Here is a 19,493-nt window from a genome sequence, read left to right on the forward strand (position 1 = left end):
CTTTAAAATGTATTTATACACACCGAGCAAGTTTATTCGACACTTGATCAGCTGTGTTAACCCCTGGATAACACAATTAATTGTTAAAACTGTACTACTGTTTTTACATACACTGACAGTTTATATTTGAAGAAACTCTGTCACTAGGATGATCAAAATAAATGTTATAAAAAATAATAGTTTAATGAATTGCAAATACATAGCTTAGTACATTATCATATACATTTTTAATGTGCGTAATATGTTGGCTGTCTGCTAGTGTGCGATCTTTCAATGATGTAAGCTTAATGTAGTGCCATAACATTAAAGTAGTTAAGGTGTTAGTGCTTTGCATATCAAGGACAAAGATAAAAAAGTTAAATAAGCACATATTTTAGGTGTTTCCTTTCTTTTTCAAAAGCAAAATAATAATAAAGCAGTTTTCTAATGCCAGCTTCTTTTTATCTTTGTTTTAAAAAAATATGTGTTCATGCAAAATTCTTAATGCAAATCTTATAAAACTTTTAATGATTTAATAAACTGCATATATGTGGCATAATTTAAACTATGCTATTCTGCACGCATAATGAGTTTGCTATCTGCCAGAGCCTCAGTTCTAAGTTGCTCATTTGCTGCTATATTAAAAAATAATTTAACTACATTATAAAAAGAAAAAATATAAGCATGGTTTTGTGCACATTTATTTATTTTTTCTCTATTCTCTCTTCTCAAATCATGCAAGTAATTAGATCCCATTGACATCTCATTTAAAGGTTAATATGTTAAGAAACTGTTTAATATGTTTGTGCATCACCTCACAAAAAATAAGCTGACAGGAGTTTAAAAGAAAATTTCAATGCTGAAAATTTTGTAGGCTGTTCTATGAAAACATTTATTCATAAAAAGGGTGGTAGGTGATTTGTATTGTTAAATCACATTGCTTTTCTAATGGGTTAAGACTGTTGTTGCTAAAACTAGTATGAAGTGATTATAGAAAAGTTCTTTTATACATATATATGTATGTAAATTTTCACAACAAAAAATATTTTTGTAAAGTTGCAAAACATAACATATTTGCATCCATTTTTTTTATAACACAAGTTCAGTAAGTTAATGATTTTAAATACCTTCAGAAATGTAGAAAATTACTTTTACTTGTAGTAAACATAAAAACAGTTTTGATCTGTTAATGAATTATTCTGATACTTCATAGTACAAGTGTTCCCTCTTTCTATTCCCATTATTTTTTGCTACAGTGTAATGTTGAGCAAAACACTTAAACAAACTGAGACACATAAGTTACAGATTCAAACCCTAACTGGGCAAGTGTGAAAATTCTGTCAAAAATATGTGTAATGATAGGTTCATAGGTGTGAACTAGGCTAACGGCCCTGGAGCCTTTACAAGTCTAACCCATAGGATTACAGTGTGATTGTGCCACCTGACCTTAGTTCCCAGAGCATCTGTCGAGTAGCATCACTGGAGTGATCCCGGGAGTGAATTTTCTATTTCCCATCCACTCGTCAAGATTTCTCTTGAAGAGGGCCATTGAGGTGCCCTGTTTGACATGTATGGGAAGTCTATTCCATAGCATGGGCAGTCTCTGGGTTATGAACCTGTCCCTCCAGCTTGTTCTGTTGATTGTGGTATTGAGGTTGAGGTCTCTGGGAGCGTGTGGTGTGGTGGGATTGGGATTTCTTTAGATAACAGAGTTGGATCAGACATGGCTTTGTAAGTCAAGCAGAGATCACCTCTAAGTAGGCAATATGAGACAAAGAATAGTTTGAGTTTTTTTGAGTCTGTCCATATAGGACAAGTGTTTAAGGCCTAGGATCCTCTTTGTGAGGTACTTTTGCAGCCTCTCCAGTTGTTGCAGGGGTCTAGTGAGGTACATGCCAAATGAGGCATTGTACTCAATGATTGGCCTAATGAGGGAAGAGTAGAGGGAGACAATGACCTTTTTCTTCCTGGATGCAAAACCCTTAGTAATGAGATGTGCCACACAGAAGGACTTTCTGACCACAGTGGCAATGTGGTGGTCAAAAGACAGGTTGCTGTCAACCTGTGTTCCCAGACCTCTTATAATTCCTTCTGTGTTCAGTGAACTACCATTGATGTGGTAATTCATTCGAACCAGGTTTTTCCCAAAGGGGATGATGACACATTTTTTGGCATTGAGCTTAAGGCTATAGTTCTGACACCAGTCATTGGTCTCAGTGAGGCCTTTCTGTAGGATGTCAGCATCACTTGGGGAATTAATAATAGCTCCCAACTTGCAATGGTCTGTGAACTTTGTCGGCAGAGTCCCTTCATGTTGGCCTGGATGTCAGAGAAGTAGATACCAAACAGGAGAGGACCCAGGACTGAACCCTGTGGGACTCCACTCATGACAGGTCAGCAGTCTGACTTGGAGTCAGCTACTTTCACGCTGTGGGTTCTATCTGTGAGCCAGTTTGCAACCCACCTAGTGATATAGGGGTTGATGCCTAACTTAGTGGGTTTTTCTGTGATTCCTGAATGGGGAATGGTATCAAAGGCCTTAGCCAGATCAAGGTAGGCTGTATGAACCACCTTGCCTTCAACCACAGCTCTGGTGACTGATTCAAAGAAGTCAACCAGGTTGAGCAGGCAGGATATACCCTTCACAAAACCAAACTGTGTTGGGTCCAGAGTTTGGAGATTTCCTATATCCTTGTTTATTAGGTCTATGATGATGCATTATATAGCTTTGAATATCAGACTCATCAGGCTAATGGGGCCATAGTTCAGAGGGTCTGAAGTAGCTCCTCCTTTGTGGAGAGGGATGACTGTAGCAGTGTGCCATTCAGTAGGGACAAAGCCTGAGGTGAGGCTGTGACTGAACAGGGCACGTAGGTGAGGTGCCAGTTCACTCTGTATTTCATGTAGAACACAGCCAGTGATATTGTCAGGTCCCATAGAAGCTGTATTCTTGGCCTTGGACAGTGCTATTTTAACCTGTGCAGCAGTAATACTGGGTGCCTGGCAATCTGGTATTGTGATTGGTCCTTTGATGTGAGAGAGGGGTAAAGTTGGCACTGAATCTGTCAGCCAGTATATTGGCAATATCTATTGGCTCGGTATAGGAGGTACCATTGTGCAATAGCTCAGAGCAAATCTGGATATTGCTGTGGAGATTCTTTACATAACTATAGAAGGCCTTGTGGTTGTCTTTACTTTCTGCTGCAATTCTGTTTTCATAGCTAGCTTTAATGGATTTGATGAAGGATCTAAATTTTTTGTTGAGGCTAATAAGGGAGTTTTTCCAGTCTTGGGACTTTACCTTATTCTACATCAGTTTCCTCCTTCTGTTTTAGAGTCTATTTATGGCAGGGGACCACCAGATTGGCTTTCTTTTTTTGGAGGAGAGCATCTTGATTCTGTTGGGTATGGCAAGATCTATGCGTTTGTGTACATGTTCATACGGTGCATTTGTGTATGATTCGGTGGTCATGCAACTATTCTCCATTTGCATGGGTGCCATGAAGTTAGCCACCTCTGTTTTTAGGAGCCCAAAGTTAGGTTTGGAGAAGTTTTTCATGGTGGTTACCTTTGTCGGGGGGTGGGGTGGGATGTGGATTTCCAAGGTGATTAGTTTCTGGTCAGAGCTAACCAGGGAGGAGTTGACTACTGGTGTAAAGCAAAGGTTGTCCATGTTAGTAATGACCAGGTCAAGGATGTTTCTACCTCTAGTGGGGGTAAGAATGAGCTGGTCGAGGGGATTAGAATTAATGAATTCCAGGAAATGTTGGGCAATTGTACTCTTGCGTGAGTAGTTTTCCCATTTAATGGAGGGGTAGTTGAAGTTGCCCAGTATTAGAGTGTTAGTTTGGACCCTAATATTCTCCAGGGTGCTTAGGAGGGTGGAGTGTGAGTCTTGGGACATGATTGGGGACCTATAGCAGGCGATGACCTGAATTGATGTCTTACCCAATGTTAGCTGCACTTGAAGTATCTCTGACGCATTGTGTTGGGCTACCAGTCTGGAGGTGTGTGCATCCTTTATGAATATGGAAACAGCACCACCTTTGGAGCTTTCTTCCAAGTTCTGGGACTGAAAGGTGTGGAATGGGTTATAGCCTGGTAGTGCAGGGGTGATTTCTGCTGCCTTGAACCAGGTCTCTGTTACAGTACAAATGTCTATGTTCTCCATTTTAAGGAGTGCTTCGAGCAAGTGCATTTTGAGATTTAGACTTCTAGCATTGAGCAGCATGACCCTCAGATTGCATTTGTTTGTAGCTGTTACAGTGGTAATTTGGTCTTTGGAACACTGCCTAAAAAAGGCACTATAGGGGTGGCAAGAGCCTTGGCCAGTATCTGGAAGCCCAGGGGTGACAGATGCAGGCCATCTCTGGCAAAGCATCGAGGTCTGTCAATCATGTCATTCCAGGCAGGCAGACAGATACTGGATCCCCTTTGAATGACACCAGAAACTTAGCCAATTGTTGAAATCAATCATCTTCTGCTTGTACTGTGGTATCATTCTGGGTGATGGTAGGAGGCTGCTCAGAGCTAGGGTCATACCCACCTGGGCTACATAATCCAAGAGCTCCTCCATGTCTCTTTTCATGTAGTCCAGGGAGGTACGTCTCAGGTCATTCACACCCACATGTACAATGACAGAGTCATATTTGTACCTGTTGTTGAGGGACCTGAGTGCATGCATTATGCGGTGGATCCAGGCACCTGACAGGCAAATGACTGTTACTTTCTCCTTATTTAGCCTAGTGAGTGTGACATCAGAGTGCCTCACTATTGAGTCACCTATGACTAGTGTGTTGGGCATGCTGTTTTGCCTTAGGGACTTTGGTTGAGTGGCACACTGCTTACAAGAGTTATGTGTCTTGTGATTAGTGTTGTGTTGTGGTGGTCGAGTGTGTTTCTGTCTTGGAGGTCTCTGCTGTTTGGGTAGATTTTTATTGAGAGCATCTGCAAAGTTGGGTGCGTGGTTTGTGTTTTTATGTGAAGGCAGCACTGCTGTGTGTTCTGGAGGGCTACGTGTTCCATGTGGTGTGGTGCCAGTGTTGGCCTTCTCCTCTTGGCCAGCTATTCTGATCTTGGCTGGAGAGTGCGTGGCTTTCAATTTGGATATATAAGTGCATCTCTCGCAAGTCTGAGTGTTGGGAGGTAAGAGGATATGGTTGTCAGTGTACATGAGGCAGTTGCCACATTGCCTCAGGATGCCTAAGTTCACCAGATTAATAGGAGAAAGCACAAGGAACTGACATTTAGACATGCCTGGAGGGGTGGACATTAATAATAAATACTGGAGCTGTTTCCTTGTAGAATGTTTAGTGCTGGTAGCACTTTTGTGTGCTACAATAATTGCCACAAGATATCTGGTAAAGTGCTGGACTAATAAGCTAGTAAATGTGCAGGAGAGGAGATAGCTAGCAGATCAAGGGAAAAATTAAAGGGCAGACTTTTGTGTACCACTCAGAAGCTTACAAACAGTCCTGGATATAGCAAATCTGTATCTGGACTAGACTAGTTACAGGAAAGGCAGGAAACAAGTGCAAATTGGGTTTTTAAACCTGAAAGTTGAAAGAGATGGAAAAAAACTTCCCAAACAGTCAATAAACTACAATTTCTGGGCCAGAAACCACTCCTCTTGTGGTAGATAGGCTACCTAGTGCTTACCACTCCCACTGATAAGCTAGAAGGCTTCCCTCCAACACAGAAAGGCTTGAGGGGGGCTCAGAAGCTTACAACAGTCCTGGATACAGCAAATCTGTATCTGGACAAGACTAGTTACAGGAAAGGTGGGAAATGCGTGCAAGCATGGGCTTTTAAACCAGAAAGTTGAAAGAGATGGAAAAATTGCCCAAACAGCCAATAAACTACAATTTTTGGGCCAGAAATCACTCCTCTTGTTGTAGGTAGGCTACCTAGTGCTTACCTCTCCCACTAGTAAGCTAGAAGGCTTCCCTCCAACACAGAAAAGCTTCGGAGGCTCAGAAGCTTACAAACAGTCCTGGATATAGCAAATCTGCATCTGGACAAGACTAGTTACAGGAAAGGTAGGAAAGAAGCTCAAATGCGGGCTTTTAAATCAGAAAGTTGAAATAGATAGAAAAAGCTGCCCAAACAGCTAATAAACTACAATTTCTGGGCCAGAATCCACTCCTCTTGTGGTAGATAGGCTATCTAGTGCTTACCACTCCCACTGATAAGCTGGAAGGCTTCCCTCCAACACAGAAAGGCTTGGAGGGCTCTGAAGCCTACAAACAGTCCTGGATACAGCAAATCTGTATCTGGACTAGATTAGTTATAGTGAAGGAAGGAAACAAGCTTAGAAGATTTTTTTTTTACAGAAAAGCAGCTAAAACCACACTAAAAACAATTCAATTGCAGTGCAAGCTGGCACATTTGAGTGTGTAGCAATATTAAAGCAAATACAGTTTAAATAAATACAATTTATTCAAACTGTATTCTGACCTGAATTCAATTATTATTTTATTCAACTCTGAACAGTCCAAAAGTGCAAAGAAGCACACTCAATCAGAACACACAAGGAGATTCTAGAATTTTTTTTTTTTTTGTAGTAAAGTGGAAAGAGAGAAAAAGTGGGCTGGCCTTCTCAAATGTTCTCTCTGTATTAGGTGGAATGAGCTAATGGCTAATGACACTAGACTGGGAGTATCCCAGATCAAATTTACAGTAGGGCGGGCAACAGCAAAGCCGCCAAGTATAAGAACAAGACACCAATAGGGAGGTGAGAACAAAAAACAAAAAATGCAGACACCAAGACAAGCTATCTCAAGCAAATTAATAAATGCAGCAGTTTTAAGTAAAACAAAATGCAAACACCAAGACCCAAGACAAGCTATCTCAAACACATTAATGAATACAGCAGTTTTAAGTAAAACAAAATGCAGACACCAAGACCCAAGATAAATACACATTATTATTAATAAAAACATACCACCTAAGTACAAATTCTATACTGTCTTTAAAAATAAGTGGCATATAGTTTAGTTTCTCGTGCTAATCCAAGGCTTAATGGCAATTTTTGTTTGTTCCTAAATTAAAAGGTAGGGACATACATTTATATAGCGATAAGCCAAGTATTGACTGTTTTTTGTAACCTATCATATTACTAGTAAGACTTTAAACTGATTTGTCTAATAATTTATTTTTATCCCAAAAAATCATCATAGAATGTGAAATCAACAAATCCATGCTTTATTTTGTGAACTCTTTTTAAATCTTCTTGAGTATTATGAATATTGAATTGTTTTAGTTATTGCTTGTATGTTTAACTGTTAGACTTCATAAGGGTGGGACATCCAAAGAGCTTACAAACTATCACCCCATAGCCATTCTATCACCCCTTGCAAAAATACTAGAAAAATGTATCCACAATCAACTCCTCCACCACTTCATGACCCGCAACCTATTAACCAGCTCCCTGCATGGCTTCAGACCTAAACATAATACCAGCACTGCCCTTTTATCATTCACCAACTCCATACATCACCTACTAAATGAAGGCCAACTTGTCTCCTCTATCTTCCTCGATATGTCCAAAGCTTTTGACACAGTCTCCCATCAGCTACTACTAAACAAGCTTTCTTCCCTTGGTCTTCAGCCCACCTCCCTAAACTGGTTCCATAGCTATCTCACTAATCGTCAGCAAGATACCAAATGGGAAAACAGTCTTTCCACCCTTCTACCCATCTCGGTTGGCATACCCCAAGGCTCCATACTAGGACCACTCCTCTTTAGTATATTTACAAATGACCTCAGTTCCGCTACTAATCATGCCTCTATTGTACAATATGCCGACGATTCCACCCTTATCTGTTCAACCTCAACTTCCCAAGAACTTCAGGCAAAAATGCAGTCTTCCTTTCAAGATCTAGAAAAACATCTCGCCAACCATCAACTTATTCTAAACCCAAATAAAACTAAGATAATAGTCTTCACAAATAGGAAATCAACACATTGCCAGCCCACACTCTCAATCCTCTCCTCTAGTGGAACCAAGTTACTTCCAACTGACCAAACTAAACTTCTAGGTATAACAACTGACTCATCTAAAATTTGATAAACATATTTCACTGTCTATCAAAAAAGTGCATACCAAACTAGGAGCACTCTATAGAGCAAACCCATTTCTAACCAGCAATGCCAGGCTGGCCACTGCCTAGTCTCACCTACTCTCAACTCTCCTCTATGGCTCTCACATTTTCACCAATCTGCATAAGAAGGACCTCAATAATCTTGAAGCCTGTTACAACAGAATTGCAAAATCTACAACCAGTCATCCTCATACAACCCACCACTGCACAGCCTTCTCTCAACTAAACTGGCTTGAACTCCCTAATCCTTTTATCCCTCAACCAATTTACCATAGTTCACAAAATCATCCACCATCCCAAGATCTCCCTGCACTGGCTAACCTAGTTCAACCTAACTGTAATCCCAGACCCCTCAGATCATCAGAAAAACTAATGCTAAACATCACCTGCTCCCATAACCTTCACGGGGACTCCCTCTACTCTTACAAAATTGCCAAGCTATGGAACACACTTCCTCAGTCAATTACAAAAACCCCCCAAAAAAACAAGAGTTCAAAAAACTCCTAAAACAGCACCTAACAAATCACTGGCTTTGCACCTGCCATAATCCAGGTTAATATCATCCAAAAAATCCCTCAACTGCCCCCTCCCGTAGTCCTACCTCTTATGTCAGTCATCTCACCTATTAAGACAAAACCCTATGACTTGGAAGGGAGCAGTCCGCTCACAAAACTTTGCTTACAACTGTATGCTCTCCCGCATACTGGTAACCACACGTAATCTCTGTATCTTCTCAGATACTGTTTGTCCAATCCTTACATAGTCTATCTACAGCTTACACAGGATTCTGTTTAACTGTATCATCTGTAATTTTTATGCTGTACTATGCCTGTATGATTTGAATGATTAGTTACTATGTAGTTATGAACCTGTTACATTTGAATCTATGATATTGCTCTACCTCTGGGACCCTGAAGATAGTACCATATCATCTGTAATACAGTTTCTCTATCATGCTGTATTCAACTACTTGCTAGCTCTATTTTTTTTCAGCTGTTTTATGTCTCCTCATAGTATGTTTGCATTTTATTTTTTCTATACCTGTTATGTTTGCATTTTTTTATATCCGGAGCTTTTCTCCCCGGGTCTCTGCTGAAAACAGGCTTTTAACCCAGTCGGACACTATCCGGTTAACAAATGTATTCATAATGCATTGGCAAAGCACACCATGATGTTTGGAATGGAACATAAATTTGTTTTCTGTGTTCTTCAAACTTTGTCCAATAATGTAAGAGGAGGCGATATGGTTAATCTCACCTTGGAGAATGAGCTTAAGTGGATTATCAGGTGCAGAGCCGATAGAGCACCTGGTTTGAATGATAAAGTCCAGATTAGACCCATCTTAAAAAAGAGGAGGCTATGCAGACCGAAATAATCCTTTATCTGCCCACATTTGTTCCTTGTAGGATAGCTATACGTATTTCACTTTATTTTGTTTACTGCTTTGAACCCCACTTCTCCTCACCTTCTCGCCCCCCCCTTCCCCCCCCTTCCCCCCCCTTTTCCCTTTTTTCCCTCCCCCACACATACTTTTCCCTTCCCCACACATATTCCCCCCCCCCTTCCCCCCCCCCCCCTTTTTCCCCCTTCCTCAGACTTCGGGACATACGTTCCATTGTGAGCATTTATATCCATCTGTTCTACATTTTCCATAGTTTTTCCTGCAGACATTCTGGGATATATATCTAGCTATATTTAAGTGTACACTATCTATTGCTGTAAGGTTTTGTGGTCCAGTATGCCCTTGTATTATGATTTATTCTTTTGATACACTTTGACGACATCTTAGCTTGTAGTATAGAAGCTGATGATTTATTAATAGTGTCCACTTGATAGGTAGACATTTGAAGTTTTGTTTTCATATTTTATTCTTTAGACATTAGGCTGCTTCTTGCTAAGTTATGGGGTCTGTTTTGATAGATAGTTCTCTGACACACAGTTCTTTCTATGCACTTATAAATCTTTTGTATTAGATTTGATGAGTTGTTTTAGCTCATCCAATGTGTTGTGAGAATGTTCGGCCGTTTGATTTGTCATTTTTGAATATAATAGTCACTATGTTATTTGGATCTATTTCATAATTCAAATGATTAGGCTATACTGCCATCTATTGACAATTTTCAAACGTTGCTGGCTTTACAGATTCTTTTTGACCTTAGCGACGTTTCTACGTAGCGTAGGTATATACTTAGAACTAGGAAGTGTTTTGTACTTATGTTTGGATGTAGTATACCATGCCCAGTTTCAGTTTTAGGAATGCTCCGTACATCATATGGATTATAACCACTGGTTTGACACACCTATTATTTTTATTTGGTAAGTGTCTTGTGCTGCGGGTATGTTTACTCGTATGGGTTTGTTTAGGTGCTTATTTGAGTTGGTTTACCCTGAAGCCTCTCTGAGGCTGTCTACTCGATGTATTTTAACTTTTTAACATCTTTGTGTTTCTATACACAAGTCACTGAGTTTTTTGTTTCATAAGTAAGAAGCCTTGTTATTTATTTAGTTTTTAATAATGAGGAACTTGATCGTCTTTGTAAATACGGCAGATTTCTGCCAGAACGAGACTTTAATGTTATTTGTTCCCCTTAGTCGCTATGGGGAGGGTTGTTTTAACCCTATATACTTAGGTCAATGTGTTTAACTTGTTTTATTATTATTTATGTGAAGTGTTTGCTTTAATGCTGGTTTAACAATGTTTATGAGATTTTAATACTGTTTTTGTAAATAATTTTTGTCCTATGGGCAATTAATATTGATGTATTTTTTTATGTGAATTTTTAACACTGACTTCGTGTGATGTTTTTGTTAACTAGCATTGATTGGCTTGAGCTCGACCAATTACTAGAGCTCTTAGGATTTTTAAATCTGTTTAGTAGTTACTTTTTTGTAAAGTCTGAAGAAGCCTAAGGGTGAAAGCGCTTACTGGAATAAACTTGTCTTTTTGATCAACTTTGGATGCTGGATTTTCGTTTGGAGTTTTACAAGTGATTTGTATGCCATTTGGGGACCACACTTGAACTTCATAAATGTAATAAATAAATAAACAAATAAATAAATAAATAATAGACTAAAGTACACACATGCAGCTGGAAAATGTGTAATGGGAGTTCTAGTAATTTAGATGAGGGCACTCAGTTTTCCAGCCAGTAAGAAAACATATGTGTCTGTGTGTATGTGTTGTGTGTGTAGTTAAATTAGTCTAAACAACATAATATTGGCAGTAAAAATATCTAAACACAAAATATCAACAAAATTGAACCACATCCAAAACTAGCATTTTTGCAGGGAGGCAACCCCCCCCCTTACTCTGATTTTGAATAACAGTGGAGAAAGGGTATAAACCCTTCCCTACTATAGCTTCAGTTTTGTTGATATTTTCAGTTTAGATATTTTTGCTGTCAATAATATGCTGTTTAGATTATTTTAAGGATACTCATAATTATGTATGTTGACAGCATAAAATATCTACACACAAAATATCACTAAAATCTAACCAAATCCAAAATTACTGTTAACAAAAGTTATTAAAAGTTTAAGGTCTTTTATGTTACACTGAGTAAAATAAAAATATAATGCATTGCTCTAAATCCACATATAAGAAAATCTGCAAGTACACATTTTGGTACATGGATTAATATTGTATAGTATTGCATGCGGATAATACTAAAATAGTGTCAGGGTGAGGATTTACATTCTCATTCCCAAAATGCACTGCAGTCTTTAATCACAGGTTACATCTAAAAATGTGTTGATGCAGAGTTTTATAGCTAAAAGGTAATGAGTTTGAGTTTGAAATAAATTAACTCTGAAAGTAATTAGATTGTTTATGTTACAGTGTTTTAAGGCACAGATGGAGTGATTCTTTTAAATGAACTAAAGGCAAACACAGGCTAATACACTCAAGTGTACTAGCTTTTGATAGCATTTAATCGAAAATCATAGCATTTATTGTGTTTTCTGCTTTTCTGTAAAAAAAACTTGAAAAAAAACAAAAAAAATATCCTTGCTTTCCATACTTTCCTAACTAGTGTTCCAGAGACCAGATTTTGCTGATCCCTGGGCTTTGTCTTGGTTCCTGTTTTCTCCATTTTCCTTGTTTGGTCAAGGGGTAGTTTCTTTACTCACTAGTGGGAGTAGGGAGTACTGAGCTGCCTGTTTGTCCTCAGAGGAGTGGTTTAAGGCAGTAACTTGTAGTTTATTGGCCATTTTGGGTCATTTCCTGTCTTTTCCAGCCCCCTGCTATAAAGCACGCTTTGGCAGGCTTTTCCAGCTATTGAGAACTCAGCACAGCTCCTCGTGCTGGCCAGCAGTGTTCCTCTAGCAGCAGAGACCAGAAAAGACTACCTTTCCAGATTTTAAGTATTTTTCTTGGCTTTTTTCGACTTTTTGTGCCTTTCGACTACTGTTTCTGCTTATTTTATCAAAGTTTGCACTGTTTTTCCTGTGTTTATAAGCTAAAACTGTTTACTGCACTTGCTAGTTTAAGTTTTGCCTAAAAGTTAAACTACAGGCTAATACACTCAAGTGTACTAGCTTTTGATAGCATTTAATCGAAAATCATAGCATTTATTGTGTTTTCTGCTTTTCTGTAAAAAAACTTGAAAAAAAACAAAAAAATATCCTTGCTTTCCATACTTTCCTAACTAGTGTTCCAGAGACCAGATTTTGCTGATCCCTGGGCTTTGTCTTGGTTCCTGTTTTCTCCATTTTCCTTGTTTGGTCAAGGGGTAGTTTCTTTACTCATTAGTGGGAGTAGGGAGTACTGAGCTGCCTGTTTGTCCTCAGAGGAGTGGTTTAAGGCAGTAACTTGTAGTTTATTGGCCATTTTGGGTCATTTCCTGTCTTTTCCAGCCCCCTGCTATAAAGCACGCTTTAGCGCGCATTAGCGTGATTTAGCGCGATTTAGCGCGGAGTTGCCACTGTTGCACACTAGGGCAGCTCCGGTTAAGCAGGTTTAAACTATTCGGGCTACCTAAAGTCCACTCTTCAAATTTTCCCTTGAAACTACCTTCCTCGACCTATACTACTGATCTAATCAGCGTATCCTATAACTAAAAAGATCATCTCTACTTGACTCTAAGTAGACTATTCTCTATCTGTTAAACCTAGCACTTGCTCCTACAGTACTTATTACCTTGATACGGCACTCTTATAGATAGCACCCCAAAAGGCAACCCCCATTTCTCGGTCACCCACATCCCGAATCTTTTTAAAGTTTTTGTCTATCCTTCTAGCATGTCGAGGGATCAGTTGCTAGTGTCCTCTCCTGCTCAGCTGGTGAACCTGGGAATATTGAGGCAATGTTACAATTGCCTCATGTACACAGACAACCCTCTCCTCCTCCCACAAAACACAAATACATGCGAGAGATGCAACTATACGGCCAAACTGGAGGCTGAGCTCTCTCAACATAGGACTGGCAAGACCAGTCAGGAGGAGAAGGTTACCACACACACTATAGACCCAGTCTCACATAGTACCATTACAACCTCAAATCATACACATAAACACACAAAGACATACTCGGAGGCTCTGATCAAAAATCTACCAAAACAGCAGAGGCCACCAAAGCAGACACCCAAACAACCACCATCTCAGAACACAACACCTGCAACACATAGACCTCACAGTCAGAGTGTCAAACAGTCACAGCCCTTAAGGCCAAACACAATGCCAGACACACTAGTCATTGGTGACTCCATAGTCAGACACACTGACGTCCGCTCTCCAGACTGAGTAAGGAGAAGGTCACAGTAAGCTGTCTGTCGGGCGCTAGAATCCGCCACATAACGCAAGCACTCAGGTCTCTCAACAGCAGGTACAAATCGACTCAGTCATTGTCCACGCTGGTGTAAACGGCCTGAGGCGTACCTCCTTGACCTACATGAAAAGAGACATGTAGGTGCTCTCTGATTATGTAGCCCAGGAAGGTATGACCCTGACCTTGAGCAGTATCCTACCTCCACCAAGAATGATGCCACAATACAGAGATAAGATGATCAGCTTTAACAATTGGCTTAAACACTGGTGTCATTCAAAGGGGATCCAGTATCTGTCTGCCTGGGATGACATGCTGGACAAGCCACGCTGCTTAAGGGACGGCTTGCACCTGTCACCCTGGGATTCGGATATTGGCAAAGGCTCTTGCCACCCCCATAGTGCCTTTTTAGGCAAGGCTCAAATTCTAAACCTACCACCCTAGAACACAAAAAGGAAAAACTAAGGGTAATGCTGCTCAATGCCAGAAGTCTAAATCTCAAAATGCACGCACTCGAGGCCCTTCTCAGTATGGAGAACATCGATGTCTGTGCTGTGACAGAAACCTGGTTCAAGGCTCCTGAGAGGACCCCAGCTATCAGGTTTTACCTCATATCATGCGTTCCGCCCCAAAATCAGGAAAATACCAAGAAAGGAGGGGGTATCCATATTCATCAAGGACACCCACACCTCAAGACTGGTGGCAACGCATGATGCATCGGAGACCATCCAGGTGCAATTAACCGTAGGCAAGACTGCTCTGCAAATTGTAGCATGTTACAGGCCACCCTCACAAACTCAGGAACCTCACATGGCCTTCCTGAAAACACTAGAGGGATAAATGTATCACCAAACACCATCATACTAGGTGACTTCAATTACCCAAATATAGACTGGGAACACTACTCAAGCCCAAACACCCTAGCCCAAAAGTTCCTGGAATTCATAAACTCAAATGCCATGGAACAACTAGTCACCATTCCCACAAGAGGAGATAACATACTTGATCTCATCATCACGAACATGGGAGCACAATGTTCAACACCGGAAGTATACCCCTCACTGGTGAGATCAGATCACAAACTAATCTCGCTGGAGGTCCTCATCCCACCCCCACCTGAAATAAAAAAGACCACAGTAAAGAACTTCTCAAAAGCCGACTTCACACTTCTAAAGACTAGTGTGGTCTCCTTTAAGGCCCCGAGCCGGCGGAAAACAGTACTCAAGCCGCTGAATCACTTACAAATGCCTTCTACCAGCACCTGCAGGACTGCATGGATAAGGCAATCCCAAGCAAAACAAAGACTCTTTGTACCAAAGGCAAGCGTCCAGTCTGGTGGACCCCAGCCATAAACAAACTCTACAACAAAAGGAGGAAGCTACTACAAGATAGAGCAAAATCCTTAAAAGGTAAGACACCTTTGATCACTATAAGTAAAAACTAAGAGCTCTCATAAAATCATCCAAAGCAAATTTGAGAGAAAAATAGCTAAAGACTCAAAAGACAATCATAAGGCCTTCTTTAGCTATGTTAGAAACCTAGGAGGAAACTCCCAGATATGCTCAGAACTAGTTCAAAATGATGTGAAGATTACTGATCCTACAGACATTGCCAACATACTGGCTGACAGGTTCAGTGCAAACTTCTCCCCCCCAAAAGGAGAGGTATCTATACCAAACGATTGTAGCCCCCAAACATCTCCAGCCCAAGTGAGAACTGCTCTCCAAAGCAAAAACACAGCATCCATGGGACCTGATGGTGTCCCCGGCTGTGTGCTCCACGAACTCAATGAGGAATTAAACCCACAGCTAGGACAGCTGTTTAATCAAAGTCTTACCTCTGGATCGCACTCCAGGAGTGGCGCACTGCAACTGTGGTCCCACTTCACAAAGGCGGTGCCTCCACCGACCCTGGAAATTACCGCCCATTAGCTTGACAAGCCTTATCTGCAAAGCCATGGAGAGGATCATAATGGACCTCATAAATAAAGACATAGGGAATTTGCAGACTTTGGATCCAACCCAGTTTGGCTTTGTCAAAGGCAGATCATGCCTTTTAAACTTGGTTGACTTTTTGAAACAGTCACCAAAGCCATTGATGAGGGAAAGGCAGTCCATACAGCCTACCTCGATCTGGCTAAGGCCTTCGATACAATACCCCACTCGGGTATCATTGAAAAACTCATCAGCTTAAATGTTAACCCATACATCACAAGATGGGTTGCAAACTGGCTGAGTGACAGAACCCATAGGGTCAGAGTTGCTGGCGCCATGTCAGACTCAAAGCCTGTCACAAGTGGTGTCCCACAGGGCTCAGTCCTGGCCCACTCTTGTTTGGCATCTACTTTTCCAGTACAAGCAAACACAGGAGGGTTATGGCTGACAAAGTTTGCAGATGACTGAAAACTGGGCCATAGTAGAAAACACATCTGACACAGATATTCTTCAGAAGGGTCTCACAGAAACGGATAACTGGTGCCAGAGCCATGGCCTAAAGTTAAATGCCAAAAAATGCATAGTCATACCCTTCGGGAAAAACAAGGTTACCCCTAGCTACCAAATAGGTGGCAATCCACTGAGCACAGAAGAAGTTATCAGGAACCAGGGGACACTGGTTGATAATAGTCTGTCATTTGACACCCATGTAGCTAAAGTAGTTAGGAAGACCTTCTACATTGCCCACCTTATCATGAAGGGATTCTCATCTAGATCAAGGAGGTTATAGTCTCCTTTACTCATCACTCATCAGACCAATGATTGAGTACAATGCCCCATTCGGAATGTATCTGACCCGACACTTGCAGCAGCTGGAGAGGCCACAAAAGTTCCTCACCAAAAGGATAAAGGGTCTCAAAAATCTATCCTATGCTGCCCGACTGAAAGAACTCCAGCTCTATTCAGTCGCTTACACCTTGCTCAGAGGTGACCTTTGCCTAACATACAAGGCCATGTCAAACCCAGATTTGATGAATATGCTTCACCTCAAAAATCTAGATCCATCAGAGCCACAAGGGCGGAGACTTAAACCTCGACACGGCTATTAATAGGACGTGCTGGAGGGATAGATTCATCACCCAAAGACTCCCTATGCTGTGGAACAAAATCCCGGTACATGTGAGGCAGAGCACCTCGCTGGCCTTGTTCAGGAGAAATCTTGACCAATGGATGGGAGATCGCAGATATACCCCAGGGATTACCTCAGTGTCACTGCTCGACAGAGGCACAGCAAAATAATGGGTATAGTTCCCCATACTAAAGGGGTGGCGTAAGCCACAAAACGATGGGCTAGGCTTGTAAATGCCCTCGGGCAGATAGCCTAGTATGAACCTATGAACCTATGAACCTAAATGTGCTGATTTGCACTGAACAAAAAAGACATTGGGCAGGATTCACAAAGCCTCCGTGTAAGAGTTATAAGTCTTACATGGAGGCTGCAGTTAAACGGAGTGATGTCAGCATGCTCTGCATATTCACGAGAGCATGCTGAATCACACCTAAGTCTAACACGGTCCGTGTAAGACAGTAGGGGGCGTGTCCGTAGGCTGAGCCCTGCAAGCGGACATGCCCCCAGAAGAGTAAAAGTGCCCAAAGTAAACACCCACGACAGAGTCCACGGAAATGTGAATAAACACAACCCAACACATGCCCCCACAGACTATGAACATAAAATATATAAATAAACATGTTATATATATTTTTTAAATTGTAAAGATGTTTGCCCGTGAGTGCGCTTGTTTGCGCGGGCATGCCCGTAGCACAGCTACAGTTAGCAGTCAGTGGGAAAGCATATAAGAATTAAATATGCAAAGTAAGCCACAAAGCAATAGTGTAGTGGTAGAGATGTCAGCTGAAGAACAGGCATTCATGGTTCGAGCCCCCACACCACCAACTTTTATTTTTAGCAAAATAAGCACAAAACAAGTCCCTGACAAACATGTACACATATAAAATCACATTTTATGTAAAATGTAATGAAATAGTCCATTTATTTTGAAGAAATGTGAGGTAACAAAACAATAAAAAAATGCCAGATGTGCCTATAGCTGAGCTACAGTTTAACAAGGTGAGTGCATCTGCCCGTATGTAAGCAGTGGTTTAACAGGTGCAAAATGAGTGCCCGTAGCCGAGCAGTGATTTAACATGCTCAAACTGTGTGCCCCTTGCTGAGCTGAGCATACTATGTGTGCTGACAGCCAAATGAGGTGTAAGCCAGCGCACCCCATTTGCGCGGAGCTGCGCACCACGCTAACAAGCTAACCGGCAGGCAACGTTGAGCAAGCTGTAACAAAACTGCCTTTACACAGACACACCCCCTAGCCTGTCTAGACAGTCATAAAATATAAAAAGCAGTGGCCAGGTTCGAACCCAGGATACCATACACCATAGTCAAGGCACTGAACCACTAAGCTACAACAGCTGTACTCAGAAATGCAGTAATAGCAAATATATAGGAATGAATAGATAGTGGAGCATGACAAAGCAGGTTTTGTGAAGTGGATACAATTTCAAAATGGCCAATCACAGATAAGTGCGGGAAAAATGGCATATATAAGCCCCATAGGCGGGAATACACAGCATAAACGATTGTAGAACTGACTTGCAGCCAGAATGTCAGGTGTAGGTGAGGGTAGTTGCTTTCGAGCACAGAGGTGGGGCGTTGAGGAGTCCAGATACATGGTCTGGCTCTAGTCCACAATCATGAGGCCCAACTCATGCAGGGCCAGGTCCTGTGGGGAGCATATAGGGCTGAGGCGTGAGACCGGTTGGCTCATGATCTTATCAGTGCCACAGGGATTCCAAGGACTGGTGAGCAGGTCCGTCACCACCATGCGGACCTGAAGAGACGCAAGCAGGACCAATTGAACCTTTGGATCCAGGAGGCCCGGCAAATGCCCAATGCCCCACTACTGAGTAAGTTACATTTAATTATGTATGTAAGAAATTAAATTAGCTGATATTATGGAGATGTGTATTCCAATATTACTTCATTTATATTACAGCTGCAGGTGTCCGTTCTGTGAACCGACGAGCCTATGGCGATAGGCTGGTGCGGTTACGCCACCAGGCAGGTCAGTAATCCACTCCCAGTAACTGTAAAGAAATATAAAAGTATGACAGTTAGCAAAGGAGTGCAGTGTAGTCACTAAGTAATAAAATGTGCAAGTAACAGTGTAAAAGTGTTTGCAAGTATTGCTTGATTACAAAAGTGTGCTGCAGTCTGAAATCCAAACAGAAAAATGAAAATGTCTGAAATAAATTCTGAAATAAAGATGCCCCACCTATAATATCATAGTGCACAACCTGCAGCAGGCTGAAAAGTACAGCTGCAGAAGATGAGCAACTCACATGTGTGAAATATATCCCTGTTGAAATACTGAAACATGACAGAAGTGAGACTGCTGGAAAGGATTGTAATAACTACAGGTAAAACATGTCAATAAAGCCTAGAAGTAAGTACCATCCTGAATAGTAAAATGAAAACAAGTGAGAGGGTGTGAGAAAGAGTTATGAATCCACCAATAAAGTAGTAATAACCCCTGTATAAAGTATACTGCAGTCAGTACAGAATGAAATGAATGTGACAAGTAGAACCAAACTGTGAAATGTGTCCAAAGTGTTGCTGCAGCTGTAATGTGTACCCCAAACTTTTTT

The 19,493-nt window shown here is 41.1% G+C and overlaps 1 long non-coding RNA gene across 1 annotated transcript in view; it reads left to right on the forward strand.

The window, feature by feature from the left end:
* The first annotated feature begins 10,290 nt into the window (after window positions 1–10,290).
* LOC122811706 overlaps window positions 10,291–19,493 on the forward strand; it is a 44,851-nt gene continuing 35,648 nt past the window's right edge. Inside the window, exon 1 of the long non-coding RNA XR_006366280.1 lies at window positions 10,291–10,397. This is a non-coding gene — a long non-coding RNA (uncharacterized LOC122811706). The remainder of the gene's footprint in view (window positions 10,398–19,493) is intronic.

The sequence above is a fragment of the Protopterus annectens genome, chromosome 9.part0 (assembly GCF_019279795.1).
Source record: "Protopterus annectens isolate FY-2018-M chromosome 9.part0, PAN1.0, whole genome shotgun sequence".
Lineage (NCBI taxonomy): Eukaryota > Metazoa > Chordata > Ceratodontiformes > Protopteridae > Protopterus > Protopterus annectens.